This window comes from Panthera leo, chromosome A1 (genome assembly GCF_018350215.1).
Source record: "Panthera leo isolate Ple1 chromosome A1, P.leo_Ple1_pat1.1, whole genome shotgun sequence".
NCBI classification, from domain to species: domain Eukaryota; kingdom Metazoa; phylum Chordata; class Mammalia; order Carnivora; family Felidae; genus Panthera; species Panthera leo.
The window spans coordinates 33,859,713-33,879,862 of record NC_056679.1 but is presented as its reverse complement, the minus strand read 5'-3'; the positions used below and the strand labels follow the sequence as shown (position 1 = coordinate 33,879,862).

The 20,150-nt window shown below is 36.2% G+C and overlaps 1 pseudogene; it reads left to right on the top strand.

The window, feature by feature from the left end:
- The first annotated feature begins 18,275 nt into the window (after positions 1-18,275).
- On the top strand, positions 18,276-19,681 carry LOC122199105 (annotated as a pseudogene).
- The last annotated feature ends 469 nt before the right edge of the window (positions 19,682-20,150 follow it).

The following is a 20,150-nucleotide window of genomic DNA, read 5'->3' as shown; positions in this document are numbered from 1 at the left end:
ATATTGACATTATGTTGCCTCCTTGATTTCTCTTTCAAGTCCTTCATTTTCTGAACAAGGCTTCTCTCTCCATACCTACCGCTTAAAGATCCCCCACCAATACCCCATATTAAACAATATTAATATAAGAGAAGTTTTTTTTCTAAAAACCTTCTAAAATTTTGTACAGTTACCCTCTTTCTTTAGATTGCCATTTTCTTTTCCTCCTTTTCCACACATTACTGATTTGAATAATTCCTGCTCATCCTTCATAATAATGTCCAGTCATCAACTTCACCAAGAACCCTTCCCTAATTACCCAAGTGGAGATAGGTGTAATGTCTCTGTGACTCCATAACATGATGATCAATAATACTCCACAAACAGAATAGTTATCTAACCTAGAGACAATCAATGTAACATACTTCTGTAACAAATTTATTTAAATTCAGAGACTTTTGGGGAACCTGGTGGCTTAGTCTGTTAAGTGCCTGATTTTGGCTCAGGTCATGATCTCGCTGTTCACAGATTTGAGCCCCAAGTGGGGGTCTCTGCTGTCGCACAGAGCCTGCTTCAGATCCTCTGTCCGCCTCCCTCTCTGTCCCTCCCTTGTCCCCATGTTCTCTCTCAAAAATAAATAAACATTTAAAAAATTCAGAGACTCTCTCTAGGTTTTCTTTTTTGTCCTTAAATTCTAACCTAGTGTTATGCTTTGTCTCAGCCTTTGAGACTTTCAGACTTGACCCTAGAGTCGAGGTATTCACTTGGCACATTCCCAACCTCACCACAGGGAACAGTTTCTCAGACACAAGCCCCATGCCCTATGCTTGCTGTTCAAGAATTTGCACTGCCCTGTTGCACCACAGTGCTGTCCAATAGAACTTGTTCAGTAATGAAAATGTTTTATATCTGCACTATCTGGTATGGCAGCCATAGCTACGTGTGATTATTGAGCCCGGAAATGTGGTTATTTTGATCAGGAACTGGATTTTTATTAAATAATAATAATAATAGTTATTATTGTTAATTATTATTTATTATTATAATTAAATAATAATAATTATTATTATTTACATAGCCACTGTGGCTATTTAACAGAGGCTAGTGGCTACCATATCAAACAGCATAGGTCTATGATTTTTGAACCAAGCGCAAGTACTTTTCCTAGAAATTAGTTAATGGATTCCTTCATTTCCTGGAAAATGGAATCATGGGATCCGAGAATAGATAAGGGACTTTACTAAAAGAATATTAGAAAGCATAAAAGGAAAGAACGTCCCTGCTTATTTTCTTGTCTTTATGATAACAAGATTGAGCTATTTAACTACTTGAGTCACATTGCACTTAAACTTGTAAGATGCTGCTACCCTTCCCTTCCTCCATTCATTAGTCCATCTATTCCCTGGCTGATCATTTATCCTTCTGATATGCATTTTGAGCTCCTACAAATGCAGGCTCTGTGCTAGAAAATGGAGATATAAAGATGAAGAACTTTTTTTTTCTAATCGGAAGAACATTATTCTTCTAGCTCTAAAAATGAAATATATTCTTTTCTCCAGGTGTCCCTTTTTCCCCATTTTAATATTAACTTTTCAATGTTCGGTCTACACTTAATAAGAAGAAAGTATGCCTGCCAAATTATTACTTTATTTTTGGCTCTATAGCCACAGCTTTAATATTTATGGGTAAACTGCATGGACTCCTTTTCCAAATCATGACCATAGCATATATTAGCTACGTGACTTTGTGCAAGTTACCTCTCTGGATTTCAGGATGTTGTCTTTAATGCACAAATGAGGAAAATTATAATAACATACATACATACCGTTTCCTATTACCTTCAGACCCTGTCCACCTAATCACTGCACTATTTTAAGTACCATGCTTTCCTGAAAATTAAATGAGATGCATAGAAAATATACGTAATGGACTGTCAAACATATACTAGGCATCAACCCAATACTATTTATTTCTATGTCCTCTGGATATGCCACCAGCACAGTTATGTGTACTGACAGGAGACCAGATTGCCTACATTTCAAGCTACTTACTAGCTGAGCGAACATGGGCAAATTACTTCAATTTTCTTTGTATTATATCCACATTGAAAATGAGGACAATACAGGTTCCTCATTCATTGGGTTGTTGTAAGGATCACATCAGTTAACATATATAAAATGTTTAGAAGCCCATCTACGTAATATAAGCACTCAATAATTATTAGCTATCATCATCATCGTCATCAACATCATCATCATCATACAACTGTCTCTATCACTTCTAAACCTTCAGCTTCATAGTGTTAAAATGTCAAGCAATGAACATGATGTATCGTTGATTTTGAGCATGTAGGAATACTTGAAGTATGTTATTTACCTCAAACTATGTTGAGGGCAGTATTGTGGTTTAGTGGAAAGGGCATGGACTTTGGTCAGACAAATGGAGCATTGCTTGTGTCACTTTGCACAAATTGCTTCTTTGGTCCTCAGATTCCTCGTTTATAAAATATCATTGTCCTATCTCATAGTTATTTGTCATTACACAAGAAAAGTGTGCAAAGGATCTAATGCATACTCTGTCACATAAATCCTTAATAAATATTATTTCTCCATACTGCTATTTTAGGCAACAGCCACTAAATGAGTTTTGAGAAATTAAGAAATACAGAATCAGTGAATATCTAATTATATGTGTTCCGTATTTTTTTCAGTTTACTTATTTTGAGAAAGATGGAAACAGAATGGGGAAATGGCAGAGAGAGAGGGAAAGAACAAGCTCCATACCACCAGTGCAGAGCCCAACACAGGGTTCAAACCCAACCCTGAGATGTGACCTGAGCCTAAATCAAGAGTCAGACGCTTAACCGACTGAGCCACCAAGGTGCCCCTATGTGTTCCATATTTTTCATATAACTCATAGTCCCTAAATTTCCATGGGAAAAACTGAGTATGCATACATAAACATGTGCTTAATAAATTATCTCATCCTCTTATTTAGTCTCTAGCAAAGAACAAATTCCAAATATGAGGCCTGTGGGATCCAATGGATGGAGTGCTAAATTGGGAGGTGCCTATGTGTCCTAAGTGGCTGTTGCATTTCTGGTATCTGTTAGAAAAGTCACTTAACCTTTCTTCCTTTCTTCTGCCTCTGACTGTAAAGAAAGGACCGTACTTCCCCACAAGAAAATGAATAAAGTTATGGAAGGTCCACAGATGACATGTATGTTCTTTCATCCAATGAACTTAAATTCTCTTCCTTACTCCCACCCATGTCTGAAGTCTGAGAGTGTATCTAGGGTTGGCAACATGCTCAATGGCACACAGTCAGAATTAGGACTACAAGAAAAATCTGAACTACTTTGCTGATGCCTAAAATGGCCATAATATATGCTTTGCAAATGCATTGCCTTTCTTTTCCACATTTTCCATCCATAGCCTGGCAGAAATCTAATGATTTTTCAAGGGCCAGTTTAAATGTCAACTCTCTTGGAACGCTTTGCCAAAACTCATTGGCTCTGGTCCACAGATTGAATCTCTCCATCCATCCTTTCTAATTCTATAGCATTTAATTGGTGTGATTAGGATAATATAGGTTATTTATCACATTTTATTATAGCACAGTTGTTTGCATCCCTGTCTCCCATCCTAGCCTGGGAGTTCTGTGATGGCAGAAACCTTTTTATTTGCTTGAATCAGAGCCTGGCATGGAGTTAGTATTCTATAAATTTCACTTGATTTAAACCAAGATATTCTTGATTTCCTGGAATTTTCTCTAAGCTGTTTTGTCTCATTGAAACAAAGGCTATTGTTAAATGATTATATTACTGGATAAAGACTCAGTTTTAATTTTCCTGTTTGATGATAACTTGCAGTTTCTGATACCAATCTGTGCTTAGTAGAAAGTCATGAAATCATTGAGGTAAAAGAGAATTCTTTAAAAAAAATTTTTAACGTTTATTCATTTTTGAGAGACAGAGACAGAGTGCGAGTGGGCAAGGGGCAGAGAGAGTGGGAGACACAGAATCCAAAGCAGGCTCCAGGCTCTGAGCTGTCCGCACAGGGCCCAACGCGGGGCTCGAGCTCACAAACCGTGAGATCCTGACCTGAGCCGAAGTCAGACGCTTAACTGACTGAGCCACCCAGGCGCCCCAGAGAATTCTTTTAAATTAATAAAAGCTGAGACATTATCAACCTGTCAGATCTATTTTGAGCAGGTGTGTGAATAGTGACAGAAACAGTAAACATACACGCATTTTAAAAATGTACACACATATATAATTTATAGAATTACTACATTGTAAAAGATCACAATTTCAAATAAAATTTCACTCATGGTTCATAACTTGATGCATAGAATGGTATGTTGTCTATACCTTTGATTTTAAAAAGTGAGTCAAATATTAATATGAAAATTTTTAACCAATCAAATAATGTTAAAGAATAAAGTTTGTTTGTTGCAGATATCTGTCCTGTAATAAGTGAATAGCCTGGGCATTTAGCTGATTGGACTAACTGTTTTCAATGCATGCATTCAGGTTATATCTACATTAAACTAAAATAACTGGTTAAATTAATTAATCTGTCTTACTCCAAAATTGTACCAAAGAGTTTGTTCCATTCATTTCTGAACAACAGGAAACCAATCTTAGAACTAAAGATTTCATAATGTTAATTGGAAGGAATAGACGCATTCTAGCAAATCAACTATTTAATGATCTTGGCTGTGCTGTTCTCCAATTAGTGCTGGGTCACCAATTAATTCTTTACCAGGTGCCCAGACTTCCTGGATACCAGCACTGGGCTGAGTTCTCTTGATCCTTTCACCTAATGCTCCAACTATATTAATGATTTTGACCTTGCTCAGACTTGGACAGCAGGTTTCTCAATTTAAAGAAAAACTATCCTTTCCATTTATTTGAAGAATGGGGCGAATCATAGTAAACCCATACAGAGTTTCTTTGTCATTTGTTGTTAGTCATGTTGTAATAAGTTCACAAGGTACACTGACTTCCTATAGCTATCATGTTTGTATTTACTGGCATTTTCTACCCCATCCCCTTAGGTCATCTGGGACATTGTCCTGCAACTTACTTCCTCCTCTGTAATATAAATACCATATATACTATATATAACATATATATGTAACTATATATAACATATATACTATATATAACATATATATGTAACTATATACAACACACACACACACATATATATACTATATATAACATATATGTGTATATATGTACAATATATATGTATTTTTTTCCTTCTCAATTTCATGATTTCTCTGTTTTCAAATGATTCAAGCATTCCCTCACTAATGAGCAAGACCCCCCATTTCTCAAATCTGCTGTTTCTAAATATATCTTCTCACTTTCACAGGTACATTTGTTTTCAAGGGAATTTTACACCTGATGCTTTAAGTCGTCATGTTATTACTCACTAATTCATCAACACGGGTTGTCTACTTTATCTCACTGTTATAGTGTTGATTCTTTCTTCTTTAAAATACAACCATATTTAAAGACCTCAACCTATCTAGTCTCAACAGTGTTTCACATTGCAAATGTCTCTACCTTAGTTTCCAAGTATGGAAGTATGGGTGTATGGATGTATTCATCTCCCTAGGAGATCATGGCCTTGGGTGTCAAGTTGATCATGGTTTGCATGTCAGCATTGCCTCTTCCTTGCTGACATATTTCTGAAAGGTCACTTAACCTCTCTTGGCCTCAAATTTGTCATAAAGTGGAAGTGAATTTATATATGAATACATATGATATATAATCACTTATGTCAGTCTCTCCACAAATTATTTGCCAGTCCCTACTATCTCTTTAACTTTTTAACTGAATGTGATCTGTCTCCTTGATACTCCCATAGATAGAATGACCATGTAATTATACAAATAGAGACACATTTTTTAAGTAAAAGAAGATGCTATTAACTATTTTCCTAGAATATTATGGGTGAGGACTGTCTCAAGTATATCACAAAGTATGATTAACCAATTCATAGTATACCTTGTGTGTGTGTTTTGCTTTTTTGTGTTGGTTAATTTTGACCTTTCCTAGAAGCCCTTTCTGCTTCCTCTGTGATAATAAATCTTTCAAATTTCTGTTCAATTCTCATTCCAAAGCACACCATAGATTTCCTCTTTAACCAGTGAGCATTTACATGTCCATGCAAGTACAACCACAGTAATATCCATATGTGTAGCCATGCATTGCCTCTTGATATCACTTGTCGTATTTAACTATTCCATTAAGTATAAATTATCTCTACTAATAGATTGCATTTCAAAGTGTTTTCTCTTTAGAATATACATTTTTATGGAAGTAACCTAATCTGATACATTTTTTTTTTGTATTCTTTGTACTTTCTGGCATATAGTTTATCAATTAGTGGGTATCTATTAAATATTTGTTGATCGAATTATTAATTTATTATTTTTATATTTTGGCTCTCTTGGGGGGTGAATTAGCTAAATTATTTTCTCAAATTATTCCACACTCAGATATTTTATGGTTTGCCAAGAATCTAACAGTTATTTTCAGAAATATATATTTTTTAACAACGAAAGGGAGCACAGTGACTTTCAACCACTACAAACTAATCCTCAACACATCAACATATTAGATTAACATAAACATTCAAAAATTTGAAGGAGGAAAATGAATCAACATTAGTCTGTCCACAAATATAGATAGGAACAAGCTAAACTCTTGATGACGAAAGGGAGTTACATGGCCTAATTGTTTGTATTAGTTAGAAAAATTTCACCCCCCTCCCCCAAGCTCAATTATTTTCTAGCATTCTCAGAATTAGTCCCATAATCAGAATACACATCATGAAGCTAAACACAAATACAAGAGTCCCAAAGAACTCTCTTCCAAAATGAAAATTAAAACAAAACCAAATTTTACTTTATTCCACATTGTTGTAAGCTTTTCTTTGAAAACTAAAATCTATGAGGCAAAATCATGATTGTACCTATTCTTCTTTACCCTCTTTGTTCTAAAGCAACAATGTTGCTACTGTGCATAATGGTCTGCCTCCACTTTGAACATGACTGTTGGCAGCTTTAATGCCTATAACTCCGTTTCCTTTTCTGCCCCACATCTGCCCTGTTCTTCCCCACAAGGAAACCCAGGTTCTCCCTCTGTGATGCCTGCAGGAAAGTCAGCCCATGCAGGCCCTGGTCTTTGTATGAGAACGCTCACCCCCATCCCCCAACTTTAATAAAACCCCAAAGCTGGTATCTTTTCTCCGTGTTTGTTCTCTCAAGGCATTTTCAGACCAACTTGGAAACCTGCTGTGCTCTCCCAAAATTACGTGAGAAAAAAAAATTCCTTCTATATCCTCTTGGAACATGTGTGGAACCATCATTCTTGACATCCAAACCAACTTTGGATGGGGTCTATCTTAGCCCTACAAGATGATCAAAACACTGTAGGTTAAACCGAGGTAAAAAGTCTCTGAATTTATATAGACATATATGCTACTGATGTGGATTATTTACACATAAAAATAAAAGAAAGGATATCATGAAATTCCTACAGATTTTAAAGGAAGATCAGTATGCCAATAAACTGTTAATTTAGAAAAAAAACAACAAATTGTTTATAAAGACACAATTGACAAAGACAGACACATACTGGTCCTAAAGCCAAAACCTTTTTTTTTTTTTCGAGAAAGAGAGAGAGAGAGAGAGAGAGAGAGAGAGAGAAAGAGAGCATGAATACGCACACAAGCGCCCAAGCAGAGGAGGGGCAGAGGAAAGGGAGAAAAAGAATCTCAGGCAGGCTCGATGCCCAGCTCATAGCCCCACACGGGTCTCCATCTCACAACCAAGAGATCATGACCTGAGCCCAAATCAAAAGTTGAATATTTAACCAACTGAGCCACCCAGGAACCCCTAAAGACACATTTTAATACTGCATATATGTATATCGTTATTACCAAATATGCTCTCATGGAGGCACCTGTGAGGGAACTAGTACTTATGCAGGTAAGAGTGTAAGTTATTTGGGGGTAATATTCCCAGCTTATCAACAAGCATATAATTGCCAAATACAAAAATTTGGTCTTGGTGCTTTGACAGTAATTTCGTATACGTTGAATATTATTCAGCATTATTATTTGCAGCTACATGAGAAATTAGGAAAAACCATGATATTGATTATTTACATATTATTCAATATCCTGAGACTATTACTGTGAAAAAGAATATTATTTATTACATTGTATAAAAGCAAAATAAAGTAGGGACCAAATATTACAAAAGAAAGTGGAAAGAGAGACTGGGGAGGGGGGAAGGGACTGGTACTAGTTTACCAAGCAATCAATAGTAATTTTGAAGCCCTGTTTTGATTGGAGTGTATGAGAAGGTTCTAGTATAAAATGTACATATAAAATATTTAAAGGTCCTCATATTCAATATAACTTTGAAGATAAAATTCCCAGTACCAGTCAAAAACTAGGCAACTAAGAGGTAGAAGACAAAATTTTGGAATTTCGAATGTAGCATAAGTTTACTAGTAAACTGAGAGATAGAATAAAAACAAAGGGTGATTTGAAAATAGAGTGTGTAGTGCGTGTGCACCAGAACACAAACACGAGGGGTTTCTATTTAGCTTGTTTTCACACCATATCAATGCTTTAGTTATACGGGCAAGTACAGAATAAGGATTTTCATAGTTATTCTTGAAAGTATACAAATGTCAGTATTCATTACAGGGATTGTTGGAAACTCAATGCCTAATTGAAACTTTCCCCTTGTCAGTTTTTGTCACACAAGGTTTCCATTATATCAGTAATGAGCATGGAGCGAAGATTTATTCGCCTACTCTTTTTTCAGTGGTTTTTGTCTTCCAGTACAGTAGGGGAAAGACCTGGGAGAAATGGGACAGGATCCAGAAAAAGAGACTGGACTCGTTTACTAGTTATGAAGCTATATCTACTCTGGCTCTTTTAGTCACCAATTGTACTTACTCAGAGAAATCATTTATCTCCATTGACCTTTATTTCATCATCTGGAAAATGAATAAAGTTTTGATTAGATGAGCTCTTACAATCCCTCCCTTTTTTCCAAGCAAAAACAACAAAACTAAACTAGATGTTATTAGAAGCCAAACCTTTGCCCAAAAGGTCATTAACGCATTCATGTAATAAATGAGTATTAAGTGTACATGATGTGTCATCCAAACTTAACAAATATGACAAGAACACTCAATTTCTCCCTCTTCGTGTAGTCCTGCTGCTGTTCTCCTATCATCAAACCACAACATCATCTACCCGACCTTCCCAGTTGCTCAAGTAAAAAAACTTAGGTAATACCTTTGATTATTCTTTCTTTCCCCCATTACATCCACTTACTTCATCAGTAAATGTTTTCAACTATATTCAAAAACATATGGTGAATCCATCCATTTCTCTCCATCATGTGTTGCCTGGCATGCCAGTTGATTTCTTGCCTCAACACTTAATATTTCCCCACAAAAAATCGTAACAGCTAGAGTCATCTTCTAAAAACATATATCAGATACAATCATTTCCTGCTTAAAGTCATTGACTTCACTCTGAACTTGAAATAATTCCTGACTCCTTAGCCCATGTACAAAGTCCTCTAGGTCTAGACTTTGCCTTTATTCAAACCACACCCAATAGCACTCTCCTTTTCAACCATTTTTAGGCACACCGACTTTCTATCGACTCAATAGTCAACTTGTTTTTGTTTTTTGTTTTTGTTTTTGTTTACCTTATAAACTTTGTTGTCTGTGCCTAAAATGTTTTTCTCCCTGATTTTCACCTTGCTGGTGCTTCATTTAAATGTCAGTCTCTGAGAGGCCATCCCTGCACACCAATCCCAAGTAGTCATCCGTATACATACTATGTCTTTACCTGTTTTAGTTACTTGCATAGCACTTATTTCTATCATATGTTTTCTTCTTTATGTAACTGTAAATGTTTCTTTTGTCTTCCACTGGAATGTAAGTTTCACAGACTGTCACTTTGATTCATTTCTATGTCCTTAGATCCTGAGGCTGTATGAATGAAGCACTGTGCCCATATATTTGTTCTTCTTGTAAAATTTCTTTTTTTCAGTATTATTGGTGTTTAATTGGCATGATTACAGAATATTTGAAGTACACAATGTAGTGTCTTGATATACCTATGCATTACGAATGAATCTCCCCAGGTTAATTAGCAAATCCATCACCTCACATATTTACCTTTTTCTCTTTTTGTGAGAACCATTAAGTTCTCCTCTCTTAGCTAATTTCAATGATCTAATACAGTGTTATCAACTAGAGTCACCATGTTATACATTAGATTCTCAGGTTTTATTTACCTTATAACTGGAAGTTCATCCCCTTTTACCAATATCTCCTTATTCCTGCCCCCCACCCAGCCCCTGGCAAACACTTTTCTACATAAGATTGTTTTTTAAATTTCTCTTTCTGATAGTTCATTATTGGTGTATAGAAATAGCACTGAGTTTACTATATTTATTTTGTATCTACCAACTTTACTTATTAGTTCTTATGGGTTTTGATGGAGTCTTTAGAGTTTTCCATATACTTTAGTAATCTTTCTACTTTTAGTCTTTCTTTGGCTCCTGATATTTAAAGCCAAGTTAGAATTGTAAAATGTTTGAATACACTCTTGCCTACTGCAATTGAAGACCATGAATTTTGAGACAATTGGCTCTACTATAGATTTCCATAACATCAATATGAGCCCAAAAATCAAGAATGAATTACCTCCATCCTGTGGACTTTTAGAAAAATTCCTGACTGTGTCACTGCTTTGCGTAGTATTAGAGAATGTGATACAAAGCAAGGATCAGCAACTATGCACCTTGTGTCAAACCCACCCCATCAACCATTTCTATAAATTTTACTTGCAACACAGTCATGCATTTCTGTATTTGTCTATGACTGTTTCGTATTTCCATGGCCAAGTTAGCTATTTGTCACTAATACCACATGGACTGGAGAACTTAAAATATTTACTAGCTAACCCTTTCTAGGAAAAGTTCGCTGATCTCTGCTATAAGCTTAGTTTTGTAATAGAGTATAACACCACTCTACATGCTCTACATTGATACAACATGGTTTCTAAATCCCTCATTTATTCTGTTTTTTTTTTTCCTTTTTTGCCTCCTTGGTACACAGTCATTTTTGTAATATATTTCTTATTATGAACACATTACTGTGCATAATGCTCTCCACATGCTCAGGTCTGTAAAAAGTTATAGTACAATTTTTACAATATTCTGTATTTCTTTCAACTGTAGTCTTTGGGCTCAAGGGAGGTCTATCCACAAATCTGTTTTTTGACAATACCATATCACATGTATACACTTGTATCCCATTAAAGGAGTGAGAACAAAGAAAAACAAAGTAAAGCAACAACAACAAAAACTTTAGCTCTCTCAACTCTGTCTAGAATGCAAACTCAAATTAGATTGAATTAAAAAATGTTTACTTCATTAAGTAAATTTTAATTCTAAAAGACAGCTAAACATAGGCGATTTTGTTTCTCTGCACCTCTGGTGTTCTTTCCTCTTACTTAGTTTTAAGCAAACTATTTCTATGTCACAGGAAAATGACCCCCCCCCCCCCCCGCTCAAAACTGAGTAGTCACAATCTCAGAAAGAGGATGATTCATGTGCCTACACCATGTCTTAATTTACTAATGTTGATCTTCCACCCACATCTAGGCTGGAGTCATTGGGGACATTTGATTGACAATCCAGCAGATGGAGGAGACTTGGTCTCAAAAGGAAAAGATGCTTTACAGACCAAAATTTAACAGAGGATCATTTTACTTCCTTTGGTATTCATGGGCAATAATTTCAAATTATTCATCGACTAAGCTTTCATTAAATCAAATTAATATCAATTGGTGTACATCACACTAAGGCCTAGGTATCATACTAAGGCAAAAACAACCATGGTCAGAAAATAAGAAGAAATTAGTATAAATCCATTTCATCATTGCCATATGCACATTTGTGTTACCAAATCTAACACTGTTAATTTGTTAGAATTAAAGTCTATTTAATCAATGAAAGTACTGACTATCACTAACAGGAACATGTTCCCAATTTTAAATTTTCAATCTTGTATGTTATTCATTTATGAATTTGTTCACTTAACTAATGTTTGTTGAGTTCCTACTCTGTGCTTGGCACTTTTCCAAGGGACTTGGAATGTAATATTGAATAATTCCTGCATGGTCCACGACATGATGAGGTTTAAGCACAACATGGACCACGAATCTTAAGTAATTTATTATTTGGCTTCAGTTGTGGTAAGGACTATAAGGTAAGAACCTACATTAGGACGCCAGGCTGGTATAACAGAGTGGAGACTAAAATATTCTATGGAATCGGGGAAGACTTTTTGGAGAAATGAAACTTAAAACCTAAAATTTGATTGAGGAATAAGGGTAGCTAGGCATCAAATGTATCTATGTGTTCATGTGTGTTGGTGGTGGATGGAGAGCAAGAAGGAGTTTTCCAGTGTGAAAGTCAGTAGGGAGACCAGAAAAGGAGGAGGACGCATGACAGCAGAGTAAGCTGAGAGAAGAATTCCATTGGAGGCCAAAGGGAAATATACGCAGGACCATATACATCTTTTAAAGGATCTTTTATTTTATTCGAGGAACAATGGAAAGCCATTGAATTGTTTGAAGCAGAGGATTGTGTATAGGGAATGCTTTAGGATACCCAGTAGAAGGTTATTACAGCAGTCATTTTAGAGTGGACTGCTTATCATATAGAGGTGGTAGTCATTAGTTATTGTCTGAGACACACAAATAACTGTCATGAGACGATTTTTGAAAATACAATAAGCCATACAGAGAAAGACAGATGCCATATGTGTTTACTCTTATGTGGATCCTGAGAAACTTAACAGGAACCCATGGGGGAGGGGAAGGAAAAAAAAAGAGGTTAGAGTGGGAGACAGCCAAAGCATAAGAGACTCTTAAAAACTGAGAACAAACTGAGGGCTGATGGGGGGTGGGAGGGAGAGGAGGGTGGGTAATGGGTATTGAAGAGGGCATCTTTTGGGATGAGCACTGGGTGTTGTATGGAAACCAATTTGACAATAAATTTCATATATTTAAAAAAAATCTTTAAAAAATCAAGTTTAAAAAAAATAGAATCAATAGGACTGATTGCCAGCTTTTATGCGCACATATAAACATGACTCATTCCTTTAATGTTAATCATAATAAAGATAGGTTTTTAAATAAAAGTAACTGATATGTTACTTATACTGCATTAGGAATTTTTTAATGGACAAGAGCTAACTAAAGATTTTCCAAATAATTTCTCCTCTTTGGGAATAATAATTTATTTTCTGTGTTCAATAAATATAATATTTCATAGCTAAGAAACCATAAAATATCTTTAAATGTACCAATGACATTTCTGTTTCACTGGCCTTCTGGAAATCCAAGGAAAGCATAAAGTTGCCCAGAGTAAAGGAGCGAGAAAAGTTATAAGAAGGAGAAAGACAGTTGAGAAAAATAAAGAGCAGAACAAGAACACCCAGAGGGAACATAGAGTCTACCCAATTTTTGGTCTTACCTACATTTGAAATATCCAAGGAGACAACTCTATATACAAGAGAAACAGGTATCCAAGCATTCCTGACTTGTAAGGTTGCACTGACCTCTTTTAAATGCTCCACAGTTTGCACTTACTCTTCTGTAACTGAAATTGTCTGACTATACAGCAGCCTGTCCATGAGCAGTGTCCTCTCCAATGCTATTTCTCTTTTCCTTTCTGTGTAAGGACATAATAATAACAGCATATTGAGAAGTTATGTATGTTCTTATATATGAGAACATGGCAAGCTTTGTTTCAAGTGCTTTACTTGTGTTAACTCATTTAATCTTCACAGCAAATCTTTGAGGTGGTTTCAATTGCTTCCACTTTACCGATGAAGGGATTGTGACAAGAAGGGATTGTGACACAACAAGGTCACACTTTTCCCCCAAGGTCACTGTGTTAGTAAATGGCAGAGATGGGATCTGAGCATACATGGTTTAGCTTCAGAGCCCGAGCCCTTGATCACTTGTTCTATTAACCTCAATATAGCAGGTACAGTAACAATACCTACAATCCATGGAACATTCTTTTTGCTAGGCACTGGTGGTTTAAAAAATTTAACCTGAATCCTGCAAGCACCACTTTTAAGGTAGACATTGTTATTCCCATTTTCAGAAAAGGAATTAATGGCTCAGGAAGCTTAATCCTTTTGACTTGGGTCATATAACTAGTAAAAAACAGAGTCAAACTCCATAGTCAGATATGTCTGGATACAAAACTATTTCCTTTAACATCAAGAAAACTGAGATGCCAGTTTTAGCTTTATCACTGACAGTGTGACCACAACCATTACTTAATCTCCCTAGCTTCAGTTCACTCAACTGTAAAATAAAAGTGCTTCTCAAACTCGAGTAGTCTCAGGATATCCTTGGAGTATATTTTTATAAATGCAGATTTCCTGGTCAATTCTAAATAGCTTGATCAAGTAGATATGGGGTAGGGTCCAATCATCTGCATTTGAGCTGTCTGATTCAGGTGAGTGTGGATCATATTTCAGCAGAACTAGCTGACTTCACCTTGAAACAGCCATCCAGTAAAAACTGCTTTTGCTTTACTCTGTTATGATCTTAATTAGAAATCGACAATCTTCTCCATCATTCTCTCTGGGTAGCACCTGGACGACCTGGAAACTTAAAACATTTAAGAATAATTGATTTAGTATATCAATAAAATACACTCAAATAAAAAAATTTTAAGAAGAGAGAAAGAAAGACGCTGAAGAATTGACTTTTCCTCTCCACCATGTAAGGGCACGGCAAGAAAGGAACCATCTACAAGGCAGGAGGAGAGCTCTCACCAGTAACAGCCATGCTGGTACCTTGGATCTCAGACTAGTCTCCAGAAGTGTGAGAAAATAAATTTCTCTTGTTTAAACCAAAAAAAAAAAAAAATCTGTTCAATTGTATAATCTATTGGATTCAAAAAGCCCAGTTCACCACTTATTCCCAGAGTTTATTATAGTGCTTAATGGGAGATGTTAATATTTGTTTAATGAGCAAATGAAATGAATTATATTTTACTCTAATGTATAACATTTTGAGATGTAAAAATTTAAAGTAATCAATCTGATAATAGATACTAATATATATACATAATCTCTGTAAGCAAAGAATTCATAAGCCATACCAATAGCTTTATTTGATATACTTTCTGGATACTACCACCTAATCTAGATTCTATCCACTTGACATCGGAATTACTACCAGAGTGAGTCTCCCTCCCTAGAGCCACTCTTTATAAATCATATATATATATATGTATATATATATATATATATATATATATACATATATATATATATTACAACCATTTTAAAATATTTCATCAACACATTTGTAATGATCAAGATCCTTAAATTGCTCTGTAGTTTCTCCTATATTAGGTGTAAACTTCTCTCTCTTATTTTCAGACTTATTGTGCATTTAAGAACAAATAATTTCTTTGTCTTTAGAATTCCCTAGTGCCCAAAGCATATCTTGCATTTCAACCAGAATTGTCTGCTTACTATGCTAGGAACACACACACTCATGTTTGTTCCTTTGATTTGGCCTTTCCCATTTGCTCTTTCACTTGGCTACATTCTTTTTGTTCTTCACAGTTTGGCTCAGATTTCATCCTTTGGAAGACAATTTGACTGATTTTGATATTAAACTCTATTTTGTTTCATGTTATTCTTCTCTCCTAACTTAGCTGCAACCTTCCTAAAGACAGAATCCTTATGTACTCTGGAGCGATATTTTTCAATCTGCTGGTCCTGGGTCTCAATCAACATTTTAAATATTATATAATAAAATAGCTGAATGGAGCAGAGAATAAAGCAAAGATAACATCAGAGTGTTTCACTATATAAGCCTCAATTTTTTTCTTGAAATTTTCTTTTTGTTGAAATGTGTGCATGTATACTGGTTCACAAAACAAATATATTTCTAAACTATAGGTCTTAGTTTAAAAAGTTTGAGGGGAGCCTGAGTGGCTCAGTTGATGAAGCCTCTGACCCTTGATTTCTGTTCATTCATGATCTCATAGTTTGTAGGTTCGAGCCTTGCATCGGACTCTGCACTGATGACGAGGAGCCTGCTTGGGATTCTCTGGCTCCCTCTCTCTCAAAAGTAAATAAACATTAAAATTAAAAAGCTTGAAAGCTACAATTCTATAGAACCAAATGCACCATTGATGACCTTATAAAAATTTAGTAAGCACCTGCCATTTGATTGGTTGAAATGACTCCTAACTGATATATACAATATGTACAATCAATCCATGGTAGGAAAGTAGGTCTGGACAAAATAACCATATCGGCACTAAAGCAGTGTACTAAATATAATTTATTTAATTATTTAACAATTGCAAAGGAAGATTTAGGTTACAAATATAATATGACTTACTCAGTATTACTTAAAGGTTCCATCGACCCGGTTTTTAAATTTAATCTCCTCTCTAATGAAAAATCAACTCCAGGTTGTGTATTTGACAAGAACAGGAAGACTAATGAGCTTGTGTTATTTTTTTAAGCAGTAAGTGAGAAACAGATTTAAAGTTGACCTAATATGTTTTAGTTTAATGAGTTTTAGACTTTGGAGCTTTATTTCACCTCACCATAAACACTTGAATTCTAAATCTAATACTTCTCTTCATGGGATTTTCTATAATCTAGGAAGAAGAATAAAAGTTTTGAGCTTTTGGAATTGGTATAGAAAGTGCCTAATTTCAGAAATAAGTCACCACTGAAGGCTGAATTAAATGGAATCAGTTTATAATAGAATCTACATCAAGCACATGTTTCACTGGCTTATGTTTTCAGCAGCAAACTTTGAATGAAGCAAAAAAGATGGCAAGAGGATAAAGGCAGGTGTTTATTAACTATTATTTGGTAATATATGGCAAACTATGGAACAGTATCAATCAATAGCTTCTCTGAAACACAAGTGAACGAATTATAATGACTACAAATCTTGTCACAGTTTTCTATTCAATGTCTTTTTCAGCATTTTTTAAGTGATAGTATTTGCTGGTAATCTTCCCAACTAATGTCAAAACTGTTTTTTTTTTAAGAGAGAAAAAAGAGGGGCCTTTGTTGGTTTGGTTTTCTTTTCTTTTGCTTTACAAAGTGAAAAGGGAAGTCAAGGCAACACAGAGCTAACCTAAAAATCGCAAATGCAGCAAACGCGAGTTTTTTGAGAGCAATAATAACTTGTAAAATAATGATGGTATTAAAGTCTACTGAGTCAGGGCTGAGAGGAAGTAAGACTAAACAGGGGTGGTGAAGGCATCCACGGTCAGCAAAAAGGTTTTAGATAACCTGGAATGACCAAACACGGGGAAGAGAAAACACGAATCACAGATCATATTTCACTTGGGAATCTGAGTCATAAAGCCTTTGCATTTTAAAGCTGGGAAGGACTTAGTTCAACACTGTCATTTCAGAGAAGAGGAAATTGAATCATGTTCTGCTAAGCTATATGGTATGTATTCTGTGTTTGTAAAAATTGCAAGCAACTTTTCAGAACCAGCCTTACACACTAGATAAAATAGATATTTGTCTCCCTCCCCCACATCCATTTCCACTGTTTACCTGGAAACTCTCTTTATCCTTCTTCCCCTCTTGCTTTCTGTTCCTATATTTTTATTTTATTTTTTAATACACTGTCTTCAAATTTTCAAGCGGGGTGCTGGGCATTGGAATTATGTGATACCTGCCTTTAGGAAATTCATGATCTAATGGATTAGAAAGATGATAAAGAGACAGTAACACTGCAGAAATATGTTAAATAAAGGGGGACTAATGTATGATTCTATAATTTTCCATTAAGCTAATAATTCAACCATTCTCTAGATATATGGAGAATTTGATGGTTAAGCTGAATTTTAAAGCATTAGTAAGAGTTAATCAGATTTTTATAAAGTATATGTAATGGAACAGTGTTTTGTTTATATTAATATGTATATGAGGTGAAGGAAGGAGAGAAACTGTTTTGTGTGTAGTGGTTTAACTATAATATTCTGGGTAAAGTCTACCTTATTAAATAGACTTGTTTTTCTACCTATATTTACTCCTCAAGTGACCCCATCCTGCCTCATGATTTAAATACCATCTACTACTTTTTTGCAATGGGTTTCCCACTAGAACACAGGTGTCATGAAAAGCACCACTAATCCTAAAAAAAAAAATGGTAAAGGAAAAAAATCGTATCAACATTGTCATCATTGGACACATAGATTTGGGAAAGTCTACAACTAGTAGTCATCACATCTACAAATTATGGTGGGATAGACAAAATGGAAACTTTTTCCAAACAATGGAAAACTTTGAGAAGAAGGACACTGAGATGGGAAAGGGCTCCTCAAGTATGCCTGGGTCTTGGATAAACCAAAAGCTGATTATGAACATGGTGTCACCGTTGATATCTCTGTAGAAGTTCAAGACCAGCAAGCATCCTGTGACTATCACTGTTGTCTCAGGACACAATAACTTTATCAAAAGGAGGATTATAGTACATGTCAGGCTGACTGTGCCGTCCTGATTGTTCTTGCTGGTGTTGGTGAATTTGAAGCAGGTTCTCCAAGAAAGGACAGACCCATGAGCATGCCCTTCTGGCTTACACCCTGGGTGTAAAACAACTTATTGTTGGTGTTAACAAAACGGATTCCACTGAGCCACCCTACAGCCAGAAGACATATGAGGAAATTGTTAAGGAAGTAACACCTACAACCAGAAAATCGGCTACAACCCTGACACGGTAGCATTTGTGCCATTCTCTGGTTGCAATGGTGACAACATGCTGGAGCCAAGTGCAAACACACCTTGGTTCAAGGGATGGAAAGTTAACTGTGAAGACTGCAGTGCCAATGGAACCACACTGCTTGAAGCTCTGGATTGCATTGTGCCACCAACTCATCCATCTGACAAGCCCTCGTGTCTGAGGATGCAAGCCTCCAGGATGTCTACAAAATTGGTGGTATTGGTACTGTCCCTGGGGGCCGGGTGTAGACTAGTGTTCTTAAACCTGACGTGGCAGTCACCTTTGCTCCAGGCAATGTTACAACTGTAGTACAGTGTGTTGAAATGTACCATGAAGCTCTGAGTGAGGCTCTTCCTGGGGACAATGTTGGCTTCGATGTCAAGAACGTATCTGTCAAAGATGTTGGCCAGGGTGATGTGGCTGGTGACAGCAAAAATGACCCACCAGTGGAAGCAGCTGGCTTCACGACTCAGGGGATTATCCTGAACCATCCAGGCCAAATCAGTGCTGGATATGCACCTGTGCTGGACGGTCACACAGCTCACATTGCCTGCAGGTTCACTGAGTGGAAGGAGAAGACTGATTGTCGTTCTGGAAAAACACTGGAAGATGGCCCCAAGTTCTTGAAATCTGATGATGTTGCCATTGTTAATGTGGTTCACGGCAAGCCTATGTGTGTTGAGAGCTTCTGTGACTATCCTCCCCCAGGCCATTTTGCTGTTCATGACATGAGACAGACAACTGGTGTGGGTGTTGTCAAAGCAGTAGACGAGAAGGTAGCTGGAGCTGGTAGGGACACCAAGTCCTCCCAGAAAGCTCAGAAGGCTAAATGAATATCATCCCCAGTACCAGCCACCCCAGTCTTTATTTTTCAAGTTTATTTATTTATTTATTTAGAGCATAAATGTGCAGGGGAGGGGCAGAGAGAGAAAGAGAGAGAGAGACAGAGAGAGAGAGAGAGAGAGAGAGAGAGAGAGAGAATCCCAAGCAGGTTCCTTGCTGTCAGCACAGACCCTGATGTGGGCTCAATCTCACGAATCCTTGGGGTCATGACCTGAGCCGATATTAAGAGTTGGATGCTTGACTGAGCCACCCAGGTGCCCCCTGCCACCTCAGTCTTAATTAGTGGTGGAAGAATAGTCTCAGAACAGTTTGTGTCAATTGGCCATTTAAGTTTAATAGTAAAAGACTGGATGGTGTTAGCAATGCATCATAAAACCTTCAGAAGGAAAGAAGAATGTTTTGTGGACCATGTGTTTTGTGTGTGTGTCATTTTTAGGTTATTGGTTTTTAAAATCAGTA